At 38.2% G+C, this 13,268-nt stretch overlaps 1 long non-coding RNA gene across 1 annotated transcript in view; it reads right to left on the reverse strand.

Annotated features, from left to right (window-relative positions):
* The window catches only part of LOC112958288, a 92,127-nt gene that overhangs the window by 71,696 nt on the left and 7,163 nt on the right, over window positions 1-13,268 (reverse strand). The window lies entirely within an intron of this gene.

Here is a 13,268-nt window from a genome sequence, read left to right on the forward strand (position 1 = left end):
AGGCACAACCGAGTAGAACTTGGATCTCTTCTCAAACCACAACCCTGCAGTGCTTTCCAATTTCCCTTCTCTAATTCTAGGAGATACCCTCACAATAGCTAGACTGTACGTAAATCCCATCATTTCACACCCCTCTACTGAGAGCAGCCTCAGGCCCTTGCACAGACACTAAGGCCCGTCCCTGTCAGCGTGACCTGTCAGCCACCCACAGTGTTGGGTATCTCCGGTCCCTCCAGGGACCGGCTCCAGGGACATCGCGCCCTCTCCAACACGGAGCAGCAGCATCCCATCMATTACTGCCAACCACAGACCATGAGCGGCTCGTATCCGATTCCTGCTAAAGCAGGAAAGAGAAGAGCCATCCTAGATGGAGGCTGACCGAACACAGGAGGTGCACTGGCAGAAGCGCCTTCATGGTCCATACCGAGCCTGARGAACAATTATGTTTAATTGGGTAGAGAAAGGTTATTAAGCAGCAACTAGGCCTAAAATGAATTTCCAAGAATTCATAGGATCTACATTTGGATTCTCCATCATTGCCTACCGTCCTCTAGGGGTAGATGACTGATCTTCAAAATCATCTAGTAACATGTCGCCAAATTACAATTATTTAAAAGGAACCGTAATTTTTGTTTGCATGCTAAAACAAGGTTAAGATATGTTTGTTTGCGCAGATGTCTGAAATATAAAAATAGTAAAAGCATAACAATTATAAACACCAGAAGTATAATATAGAACTGCTTGCATTAGAAGAAAATACATATAGTGCTTAAGTATTCCTTAAATCTTTACCAGTTAGCAATAAGACTATTCTGCTTGATTTGTGTTCTACATGTACAATTACTTTCATAAAAAAAAGACGTGTTACAGACAAAAGAAAATTAAGCAAATGTAAATGCAATTACCAACTAATCAATCATTTCTAGGCATGAAAATTACCCAGAACCATCACATTAGGCTTTCACCTTAACTATCATTTCCTGTCAAGTCTTAGGAGTTATCATCACTTAAATTTCTGAACATTTTCAAGACTGAAATGTGCTGTCTGGCTAACAAAAGAGCATGGAAATAATAAAAACATTAGGATTTACTTTAAAACTGATATGAAAGTTTGCTAAATTCCCACTTGGAAGACAACACGTGTTGCTACAGAACATTACTGATGTGGTTTAAAAACATTATATACAGCTTTGGATCAAAGTACCAAAGGAAACAGGAGAGGTGCACGGCTACTTTTCGTTGTATTCAGAAATCAGGCACAAGTAGAGCAGCAAGCTGGGTCAAACCCCTGAGACTCAACTCTTTAACCAGTCCCTAAGTGTAGGGTGGAGAGGATATCAGACCATCCCATCTTTCCTTCTTCAGTGGAAGCATCTTCTAGTGTTTGGGAAAAGACAAGAGAAAACTGCCAGGCCCCTTCAGTTTCATTGAGACTCTACTCCCTAAAACTAAGCAAAACACACAGTGAGGTTCTGGACATATCCAGAGTCCTTACAATACATTTTAAAATATCCCATTTGAGGTTTATCTTTGTGTTCCACTTTATCTTCTTTTAGAGATATATGTACATTAGTAAATCACACGTTAATTTACATCACTCTCCCTCCCCACGAAATAAAAGGCCTTTTTTGATTCTCCTGCAAACACACTGAGATATCATAAAGTGCTTCAAATAAAAATATGCAAAAAATGTTGATGCACTTCTGCATATAAAGGCGGCACATGTAAACATGTAAAATCTTTCTTTTTAGCTGAAACTATTTTGGATTTTATCTAAAGTAATTTCTGAACCTGATTGATTTGCAGAAGGTCTTAAAATCTTTGACATCTCTTAGCTGAGGTAATTTCAATCATAGTTGGCCAAACAAAATATGGTTTCATGGGGTTTGCCTGCATGTGACAACACACCACTGCTGGAACGGGGGCTGCACAAGTTTTAACTCTCCCACAAAACAGGCATTTACTCCACCAGGAATCTTTCATCACCCAATTTCAATCATTTTTAAAAGAGCTAATTCCACTAAGCTGGTAACTTTGCATGCAGCTGGGAGATGCATCAGTTCTGCTGTTATCTGCACTTCTGCAGAAAGCTCTGTCAGGAAAGACACCCTGCACACGCTCTCAGCTCCTTGCCAGCAAACAAAGCTCTATTTACAKCAAAGAAATACCCAGCGAGGAATCTGGTGAGAAAAAGTTTAGACTATTTCCAGTCCTAGAAGCTTGATATTTTACCCAGGCGAGCAAATACAAGCTGGCATGTCAAATTTCCMAGTCTTGACTCAAGAAAATATCAGCTAGAAAACATGTTTGAGCAGCAGCAATTTTACCCAACAGTACTTTGATGGTTAAACAGGTCCTGGCCACCTCAGAGGGTATACTTGGTGCTTTGGACAAATAAATAAGGCATATGTACAGAGGAATTTAGCTCTGCAACAGATAATTGGCATAAAAGCTCCTCTAGTTGTTTTTTTGGTCAAGGCTGAGTATCAGATTTGTCTGATTTTAATATTAAATTGTAATGGTTTTAATGTGCAAGTGGAAAAATTACAAATTAACATTAAAGAAAAAAGGTTGAAGGAAAAGGTTTTTATCTTTTTAAAACATTTTCTTGGAACAGCTCAAGATTGAAAATTCCATCTTGTGATAGGCTTCTATTTTATCAAGGTCAAAGAGTGAAAGTCTGGCCCTAACTTTGAACAGAAGCTTCCATTTTCAGTCACTTTATCCTTCTCTGTAGCATAAATCCTGATGCTTTTATTCAAYAGACTCCTCATAGCAGGAGCAGAGCATCATTTCATTCAGAGCAGCCCRTCCACTGTATGGGCCAAGCAGCAGATGTGAGGACCACGTGCAGCCCTTCCAGATGCTCATGGCCCATCTCAGGGGACAGTCACCTCCTGTCACCCCTCCTGCACAGGCAGCAGCAGCAGCTCCCARCCTGCTCTCCCCTCCTGGCACCCAACTCATTGAGCTCCTGATCCACTAGGGAAGAGAAAAGGACATACACAAGTGTCACACCTTGATGCTTTCCCTATATCCCAAAGGGCATGTGGTTGGTAGAACCTTTACATCAACATCCACCTAAAGCCACCAGGCKGAAGGACTATCATCTCCAGCCTTTTGTTTGGACTTAGAGAAGGGCTTTTTGTCCCTCCATTCTACTTTGTTGGATGCAACCATATTCCCTCCAGACATCAACTCCACAAGTGATGCTATATAATAAATACCATTGATACTATATAACTAGTGTTGATAATATAAATTAATAATTACTGAAGCACTATCTTTGGACTAGAAAACTCCAAAATTCTTAAGTTTACTTCTGCTATGAAASCTTGAGAGTGACAATAGAGAAGATAAACCTGAGACACAAAAATGCTTAAGAAAAATAAATTGATTTATCAACCTGGATACAAAGTCCATTGTAGTCTTCTTTAAAACCATCTTTTGCCTTTTTCTCTCCCCTCTATTATCAACTTGTGTGAATTATAGTGAGTTTTTCCTCGATACCCATAATAAAACACCACAAGATAATCAAGATAACAGGCCCGTTACTTCCACTTTGAAGAGAGCTTATGAAATACTGCAAGTTAAGGAAATTACTCCAAATAGAAATACAAAGTCAGTGGGGATCCAGCTCACACCATTAAACATCTGCATCAGAAATGTGAGACTCATATGGAAATTAAATTGGTTCACTGTAGTTCATAATATTTACTGTATCATGCTGCCTTGAGTCTTCCAGTACAAATTACTAAACACAAGACTAAACCAGTAAACATCTCTCTTCCATGTTTGCTTTATACTTCACTTAGAAATTATTTTGAAAAAAAATCATTTAAGAGACTACGGCAAATTTCCATCCATGGTGTCTGCAAGAATTGCCCCACTTTTGTTCAGTTTTCCTTAGTATCTTTACTTCTACCCAGCACTGCAAAGCACTTAAAAAAAGGTACACGAACGTCAAACTACACAGCACAAATTTGAACTTCCTGCACAACCTGGTTCTTTCATACCACATGTCCACAGCAAAATACTGGCAAGTACGGTGAAAGCTAATTTTGCTTTTTTTTTTAAAAAAAAAAAAAAGAGAGAGAAGAGAGAGAGAGAGAGAGAGAAAAGAGATATTCAGCAATAGCTTTGGCTGGAATCAATCAAAGCTTTGGCTGGACTCAAAGCTCTTAGAGATGGCAAGTCTAGTTCTCTCTTCTAAATTACCAGCTTCTCTAGTAATACCTGGTATACAGACCTGGCTCTGGTTGGGATCATAGAGCGCAGGCATGAGTAATAGTTCTCTGACTCCAAAGATGAGCCAAAACRTGAATTGTGTTACTCAATCTCAACAGCTTAGGTTTTCTCCAGCAGTGTATGGACAACAGGATGGCCTTTGCTTACATTCAAAAATTACAGCTTAGTGACCACTTCCATACACAATCAACCAGAGAAGTTGGCCCAAAGTGAACACAGATCATGTTGCCTGCTTTGGCCTTGACAAATACATGGAGCCTCTCTTTCATAGGGAGGAGACAGAATCCCATTACTCTAGAATTTCAAGTGCAACAAGGCAACATAATTGCAGCACCTGTTTCATGGCTTAATTTTGTTCCTGTCTTCTCAGTAAGCAGCAAACATTTTAGGAAGATAAAAGGCTCTTTTTAAAGTAAAAAGTAAATTTAAAGTAAATTATTACTAAATGTACTAATGCATCCTTTTTCAATGTAAATTAACTCATCTTAAAAATAGTATTAGACAGACGGACTGCAAACAACTGATGCTTGGCCTGCATGAAGCAGTAGGGCTGGCACAGGCAGTTCTGTTCCTTCCCAGGTGCTGGCAAGGAAGGCATTTTTTGTCACACAGACTTGAGGCACCATCAGGCCTAAGGCAGTAACAGAGAGTAGGAAAGGGTCTACAGGAATGTGAGTCAAGGRAAGTTCAACAGCAGACTGGGAAGAAAAGATAAGGAGTTGCTACCATTGAACTGTTTGCTTTGCAGTCTTCCCAAAATTCTGATTGAGGCAGAAATATTTCTTGAGCTACAGCTYTTTTGCAACTGAAAGGCAGACTTCATGTCGCTCTTAAGCAATTTAGATAAATGATCCATTGGAGAAAGAGCTATTTTTATATTCACTTTTCTGCATCTAGTCACACAGGGAGACTGCATCAYGCTGCAGTAACACTCAGTGTGTGTCAAGGTTTGCTTGAAAGTCCTAAGAAAAGGCCCTGAAACTACCAGATATGGACCCAAATTTACTCTAAGATTGACAGAGATATTTTGACCAAGCAAAGCTTCAAGTGAAGAGACTGACCCCATTTTCAGCACTGCTCGTTTCYGACTCACACCTTCTGGCAATGCACTGCCCTGCAGCATGAAGCTCTCCCCACTCCATCTCAGTAAGAATGGCTTCAGAGTAAGATTCAGTRAACATTTTAAAAAGCATTGGCACCATATACTCTAAGTTTGCTGGATAATCATTTTTACTAATAAAAGGCTAAGGTACAAATAACTGAAKTAAGCAACTACATTAATAAGGAATACCATAATAAACAGCACATGAACCACCTCTTGCTCACTATACATTTCTTTACACAATATTTTTAGTTAATTTATATTTTGCTATATTGTAATTCCCTGTACAGAATAGAGAAGTGTTAGATAAACTGTGTGCTAGAGACCATAAACGTGGTGCACACAAGTATCTTAGCATAAAGTGTTTATGCTATAAATTTAAAGAATATTTTTCTGCTGTAGAACTTGCCTCTGACTGCAACTTTTTCTGTTGCCCAAGCTGTGTCATCCTTCTGCATCAGTAAACCCATCACAGACTTTCCAGATGTCCATCTATGAATCACAGGTTGCTCTGAAGTTCCAGTTCAGCAACAGTGTATATTACAGAATATAAACTCATATTGCAAACAATTCTTGCAATTCTTATCTATAATCCATTAACATTCTATGTCTCAAGTAAGATTTTTATTAATAGGTTATTACCTGTGGACAACAGTAGGCTTACAATATACACCAAAAAGATAACCACAGTTGCTGCTATTTTTATCCTTGTTATGGTTTATTTTCTTTGTGTTAAATTATAATATCCTAGTAAGAGAGCAAAAAGARAAAAAAAGAAAAAGCTGCAGAGASACTACAGCAAGGGCAATTAACAGCAATGCCACCACCACAACTCCTTTCCTCCCCAGAAAACGCACTTCTGTAAAGAGTATTTGCTTTTTCATTTCTCATCAATGATATTGTCGTTGTCATTATTCATCTGTCTCCCTASATTACTGGCACTTTTTTATAGTTAATGACCCATTTCCCATGCTACCTCACTTTTAATCCGTGTCTTTATTAAATGATTAGTAAGTGCACAAAAAGAGTACTGGTTGCATTATCACATATAAGTCTTTTTCATTAACATCCTCTGATGAAGAGGATTAGGTGTTTCATTGGCTTAGATAAAAGCTGTATAGAACCTTAAGATATTCTTACAAAGATAAGTTATCCAAACAATTAACCTCTTAATATTCATAGCTTCAAAGGCTCTTCTTCGTGAAAATTCATTTTCAACCCATACTGTATTTTAAGAGAGACACAAGGGTCTTATTTGCATCAGTGTATTCAGAATCACCAGAACAGCACCTATGTGCACATGTCAAAACCAATACCATTTTTCACCCCCACTTGCTACTAACTTAATGTCAACACTATTTTATAAATTTAAGAAGAGTTAAAATACTAGAAAAAATATTTTCAAGGAAGAAATTAAGCAATAGAAGGCAAACTGTGGAAACAGCTATTTTAAGTTATTTACTACTTTAATAATAAAAACCTGGGCTTGGTTTAGTATATTCTTGTTATACGGACAGAAGAGATGCCAGAACAGCTTCCTTCTGCATCTATATTCTAGCAAAATAGCCATTAAGTGYATGTACAGGTGAGAATATTAGGACAAAACTCAGTATTTTTCTTCAAGCTGATTATAGCCTAGAGACAAGATTTTTGACTCTCACAGATGCTTCCTGATGCAGTGAGGAAAGAAAGACGACAGGGATGGATATCTCGTATTAGAAATAACTATTCTTGATGCAACAGGACCTCAGTGAAACCATTCTGGACTACAGAATTCTGCTGGCAGAAGTGAAATGTCTGCATTGCAAGCACGATCTCCTCCATTTTTTTCTTGATGACATAATTTTCTAGCATCATTGGTAGTGCGGAGTTGCAAAAAGCTGTTTTGCCCAATCTTTTCCTACAMTAAGTGCATCTCTTGATACATCACTGAGCACTAGGAACTGCTAATCAAACAGAAAGCATTTCCAGGCTACTCCTCTAACGAGGATAAGCTGACTGTATTTCACAACAAAAAATATCCCTTGGCAGCAATAACTATTTGGATAAGCATAGCTGAAAGTTTGTGCTCAGTATGAGATTATACAGATCTGAGTAGAACAGAACAAGAGAGCTCAGGTTTCACAGCCATCTGTTTCTCCCATAAAAGAGATAATCACCCAAACCTTTCATCTATTACAGAAACATGATCACTGCACTCAGTTTTCTCAGACTTATATCAACAGTGATATGTCACTTGGCTTTGATAGGCTCAAAGTCATCCATTATACTCTTTAAAACRCATCATATCACCTAGTGCACAGAAAGATGCTCAGGAAATCAAGATGATGCTGTATCATCCTTTCAAGTTCCACTATCAACATAAACTTCAGGAGTGGTATCTTTTGTCCATCAGCTCTACATATCAGATAGAAGACTAAAATAAAGGTATACTTCCTTTTACTGGGTACTGCCCTGCAGGACCTCTCCTTGGAAACACCCATTCAAAACATCACTTCAAGTTTTCCTACCTTCCAGGTACATCCAGAGTAGCACACAGAGTCACTCGGGACAACCTGCCTGTGCGTCTGGTTTTCATGACCCACGGAGCACTCAAGTCTCCAACAGCACAGATTTTTTGTTTGTTTACACAAACAAAATACAAACTAAAAAACCCAAGTCCCACACTTCTTGTAACAGCTGTTTTTACTGTAGGCCTAGTCTTATTGTATTCTTGTTCTGTTCTTAGTCTAGCTTGCCTCAAAGCTATATTCTTAATACTAGCGTACCAAATACAGTATCAAAGTAATTCAATATTAACCGTGCAAATATTCATATAATTCCTAAAATAAGGGGAACAGGAATCTCATTGTTTACATGCATGACATACAATTGTCTGTCATCTTTTCCTAAAGACTAAGCTTTCCTTAAAAACTAAACYTTTCTTAAAAACAGGTCTTTTTAAGAAGGCATTTGTTTCCACTGAAATCTGGCTTGCTGGGTGGATTTTTATTTATTTTTTAAAAAACACACAGAGCAGATCTTGATGAATAGATGTTTTCAGAAAAATCAAACCACTGTTTCTGCCACAATGACTGGGAAGGCAGCAATTTCCATGCTGGTGGTATGTGGAGAGCAGCCTCTAGCCTGTTAACATTTGCTGAAGTATTGAATCTGCAAGCTGAGATAATGCAAGACCACTTCAAGGGACGGTCTAGTCAAAGTATTAGCATGACAACTTCCCAACCACTTCTGCTGAAAAAGCTAAACTGGTTATAAATGAAGTGCCTTGTACTTCAACAAGAGCTACTGATCTTACAATACAAGTAAAGGACTGTGTTTGACTACAAGTAAAAGTAAAAAGGTCTCATTTTTGAAGAATAACAAAAATCTATAACTCAAACAGGAATCACAGGTAAGCAGTGTGCTGTGTGCTTTGAAGGAAAAACATTTCAGTGAGTGCTTTTTGTGTCTTTTTTCTTCCTTTTACTTAAACTTCAATAAAGTATTAGCTTTCTAGTTTTGATGGCAGTATCTCAAATCAGATCTGAAGAGACCCTTGCTTTGATATTGCTATGGTGGATTATAGACTACATGTAGCTTTTATTGCCCCTCTTTATACAGCACCATAGGTACACAAGGCAAATAGAAGCACGGTGCCAATGTTAAACAAGTACAAGATGTGAACATATACCCTATGAATAGACAAACGRTAAGTCACATGAGGAACAACCTCATACTATCAGAAGGATCAATAACTTTCTGCATCCACCAGCTGTATGATTATTTCCCTCCATAATGTTCCTCATATTACAAACTCCCTAGAATTTTTAAGCTTATATAGTCTAGAAGAGAGTAATGGTTTTGGGATCRCTACTCAAGTCAGACATGAAAAATTCTCTCTGTAAATAACCTTAAGAAAAAATATGAGCTAAGAATGAATATATTACGACTTAAAGATGCTGAGGAACTACATACTAGAGGTTTATGCCTGCTTAGAAGGACTACCTACTACATGGGACAGTTCTAACAAAACATACTTGGATTGTCTGGGTGTGGACATGTATATTGGCAAGGATTACATAGCTTGAAAAGATTTCAACTCCCAGGTTTTAAGAAAACACAAATCAAGCCAACTACTGTTGGTTCAATAAAGATCACCAGATCTGGCACATATATAAAATTTACTTGATAACTATTTTAATTGGTTACCTACTTAATAGAACTTTCCAGACAAAGCAGCATTATAACATCAAAACCCTATTTCTATCTGTTCTTATTAAAAACTGCAAGATCCCCTAACCTTCAACACTGAACACTTCAGAATTAGTTCACCAAATGTCTTCCAACCRTCATGCAAACTGGTGATGACCAAGTCCTACATGTAATAGCATTCCCTTCTCCAGTCATGTTTGAGCATATAATCTTCCAGCTTCTAGCAAATGTTTTTTCCTTCCTTTAACATTTGACGCTGCCGCTCCCTGCTTTCACATTCCTTCATTGCTTCCAAAAACCTCCTGATAAAGAGCTCAGTTTGCGAAGCTTTATTCCTACCTGTGATTACTGCTCCAAAATTGCTCTACAGAGATATCTATTGCTGCTTATTATCACTTCTTCTCATTACTGTGCAATTTTCATGTATTTTGAAAGCCTGTTTGATTATGTAATCATCACACTTTGATGCCTTCAGTGAGAGAGCCAAACCAGTTAAAACAATTCCCAAGAGACCAAGCAGGAAGGTGTTYGCTAGAATTGAAGGTTAAAGGGATTTTCGAACACTTTTGTTTGAACAGCAKGTACGACTGCCAAGTCTTTCATTCCACATATGTGGAAAAGCAGCACCCGAAGGCGGCGGAATCAAGGCTGGAGCAGCAGSACAGAAGCCGACCAGCCGCCGTCCCCACACCCGTCACTAGCCGCCCCAGCACGATTCTCCCCATGCTAACGCTGCTGCCCGTGGGGATGAGAACGCCCTTAGCGTGCCAATACTCTCAAGAGAGCTGTAGCACTGGAAAGGGGATTTTTCTGACCAATTCATTAATGCTAACTCATTAGACTAACCCAATAATTAAGTGGGCATAACATTGTCTAATAAGCATACTAACATATTTAGCATGTGTCATTGTTGCTACTTATTCTTATTAACATTAGTTTCCACTAGTGCTTCTGGTAGATACTTCACTTGTAATTACATAGCAGTTTCTTCATTTTAACTTCAAATTCTATATTGACATGCTTAGCTCTGTGCATTTTTGCTGGGCTGTTTTTGCTTATTTTGTATCAACTACAGCTCTTTCAAGCCTAAACCTCTTCCACATACTTCAGTAGGTCCCTTTAAGTGGATTTTATTGGGTTGATTTATCTTCTAACAGTTATCATGTATTTGTTATCTTGTTAATCAAACTGTTAACATTAACAGCTAATTCAAAGGCATGCTGAAAACCTTATTAAAACCATGCATTTCCAACAATATTCAAATTATTTATTTTTGCACTCCTATAAATATTTCAATTTGTTAACTGGAGTTTTCAGCTGATTACATTTATTTTCAGCTTTGTAGAAGAAACAGTACAAATTTCTGTACTGCCATTTTCCCTCAAATATTTCAAAAGAAATATGCATMTCTCACCACCACACATATAAGTCAGTTTTTAAAATACAACAATGAAAGTGAAAAACTTCTGGTCTTTTCTAAGGAAAAAGGTAGGCAATTTGCCAAGGAATTTCCATTTGTAGTTTAAGACTTAGGCTTTCATACCYGAGATTTCATCCTGCCCTTTGATATACAGGCTTTCACAACCACTTATTGTCTTGCTACATCTACGGACATTTTAAATGCTCCTGTAAACACTATTTTCTTCACACATTGTTTTGATCAAGATTAATGGGTTCTTTCCCAATCCTTTGCTTTCATGTTAAGAACATGCTACGTAGCCAAGCTCTCATGTGCAGTACTTGTTGCTACTCATTCTCCACCAAGGCGACTAGAACATTGCTTGTAAGTCTAAGACTGCAGTCATCAACAAATCGCTCAATTCCCCGTAAATACTCTTCTCTCACATATTGCTCTTCACACTAGACAAGAACACCTTGGGTGTATTTGCAAGCTAGTTCATTGAGTGTCTTCATATACCCCTTTAAAACTTTTCTAGCYGTAAAATCTGGCAAGAGGCAGATCATTTTTACATAAAGATCAGCCCAAGATTATTGATATCTCTTCCTTCATGCRTAAGTTTATCCACCATCTTAAGTAAGCTCTTTAAGAAAAACTGTGTAAGCACAGGTCTGAATACTGCAAACAGATTCTATTCGAGGTAGGCTAAGCTTCACACCACTCAGTTGCTGATGAGTCTGATGCAAGGTCACCATTGCCACACACTATGAATAACAAATTACAGGACTCAAAGATGAGGAAATACTGGAATTAAGACCGCTAGTCAAACAACTTCACATATAGTAGACAAAAGGGGATGGAAGAGAGCAAATAGCTGTTCTGGAGCAGGAAAATATCTGCAAGGCAAAAAAAGCAGCGGGCAGATAAGAGCAGGGACTGTATCCTCTGACAAAAACAGGGAAAAGGGAAGTGAGGACAAATGCACTAATGACTGCACAAACAAATCAAAGAAAATCAATAGTTCTGTTTGCTGTATCTCTCCACTTTGATAGGACCATCACAGTTGACAGCACTTTCTAGAAGTTGACCTGTATTACACAGAATACACTATATTTACCATGCATTGATCCTTACAACTAWCCCATATCACAGACGAATTCATGTAGTGTAGCTTCATTTTATTAGTAATTGATTCTTATATATTGAAAAGACCCAACTCTGCCACTTAATCTTTTAAACTTGTCGGCTCAGACTGTCCCCTTCCCCCCACCATCTGGTTCCTCTGGATTGCCTGCATTCCTCTGTATTTTATTAGTCTTTAAGAATATGCTAGATCAACTGTACCTTTCACATACTTTTCATGCAACAGGCTTAGTTCTTCACTGTCCTGTAAACATATTAATGCATTGAACCCATGGCCTGACACATTGACTGTTTTAACACCAAAAGCACTAAACAGCTCAAAAGACAACACATCRCACAACTCTGCGGAACTATAACCCTGTAGAATTAAACATGGGCTATATTCAACTTCCTGGAATCTTCCAGTTCAGMAGAACAGCTGGAAAACATGAGTATTTCCAAGACCAAATTGTGTGTTCTTGGTGGCATGAATGCCATCTGAGTGCAAGCTGTCCACAAGGTGAGGTTGAGTTTGAGAAAAGATTTTCACATTGCTCCAAGATGTGATACTCAAAAGCAGTAACGTAAAAATCCTCTACCGTGCCAGTATCTATGCTAGAAACGTTTGTCAACAGGGTATGCTAAAAGTGACATGCAATAATAAAAGACAGGTACTTTGAGATGACTTTGTGCACACACAGAGTCAACTTGGCATTATAAATAAACTTCATGAAGTGCAACAAACCTGCAAATTTCTTCTGATTTCTTAGCAGTTGAATCTGCTGGTTCAACTATTGGTTAAAGGATGCCAAGTAGCCTACTTCAATAAATAGGTCACATAACCATGATGTCTACAATGCTTGAGCCACCTTGCTCCTTTGGTCCTCAGTCACATAAAAGGTGTGCCAAGGTACGGCACAAGAGGCCTGCTTGTGTTCTTGCAGAAACCCATCAGCATTAGATAGAGGTACCAGCAAATCCATGCAAGTCTTTCCCCACTCTGTTCATCTTCTACAACACACATGAAAGGAGGCTCAAGCTAGTTTTATTTTTTTAAAACTTTCTCTGGGAGCAAAAGTTGAGAGCCAGTGTATTGCCCTATCACCTTAGATAAAAAAAATGTGGGGAAAAAAAAAAAGATCTGACAGATCCTACAGCTGCTTCTATCTAAATAAACCTGAAAAGGTCATTAAACCCTTACTG

Source organism: Nothoprocta perdicaria, unplaced genomic scaffold, assembly GCF_003342845.1.
Source record: "Nothoprocta perdicaria isolate Ctin4 unplaced genomic scaffold, notPer1 scaffold_83, whole genome shotgun sequence".
NCBI lineage: Eukaryota > Metazoa > Chordata > Aves > Tinamiformes > Tinamidae > Nothoprocta > Nothoprocta perdicaria.